Source organism: Neltuma alba, unplaced genomic scaffold (genome assembly GCF_004799145.2).
Source record: "Neltuma alba isolate B1F8T4 unplaced genomic scaffold, ASM479914v2 tig00013300_pilon, whole genome shotgun sequence".
NCBI classification, from domain to species: Eukaryota; Viridiplantae; Streptophyta; class Magnoliopsida; order Fabales; family Fabaceae; genus Neltuma; species Neltuma alba.
In genome coordinates, this window is record NW_021637580.1 from 81,510 (window position 1) to 82,301 (window position 792).

Sequence of the window (792 nt, forward strand, 5' to 3'; positions counted from 1 at the left end):
TGAATCATTAAAAAAATTAGAGAAGCCCTGTAAAAACAGGTCTGAAAAACTTTTGTGGACTATCCATATATGATGCGGTATAGTAATCCTTAGGGATACCTCCCAATTTTTACCCCAGCAAAAATGTCTTCAAAAAGATAAATAAAATTTAATTTTGGATCAGTATAATAAGTATGTGTTTACTATCAATATAATGTTTGTTTTTATTTGATGAAGGACTTGTACTTGAAAAGATTTCATAATACTTCCAATTCTCTCATCAACATATACATGACTCGTATCTTACCTACTTTTACATTGAAACTGGTGAAATTTCGTCATTAATTTTATGCTTCATCTTCAAAATGTGTAACTAAAAGTATTTTAATTCCTAAAAGAAAAACTAAAATTTCACCCCCCTTTTTTGGCCTATGATGAATTCATCCTCAGATCTTAAAATTAGAGCCTTTTTAAATAGTTCAATAACTATAATACAAAATATAAATAATTTGGATATTCATTTTAAATTATGCGAGATTAATTCCATAGTCTCTAATCTTCAGCAATTCTTCTTTGAAAGAAATATAACATCTGATTGGTCCTTAATATTGGAAGAGTCCCTTTAAACTACAGTCCAATAAAAAATAAATTATTTTCTATTAATTTTAAGCATCTAATTACCAAAATATCTTGCACTATTTATATGCTTGTGTATGGAGGAATTTATCTGGAACATGCTTGCCACACTACCAAGTAATATTAACAAATATTTTGTACTTATTTATAGGTGGAATTCCTTCATTTCTAGGGAAC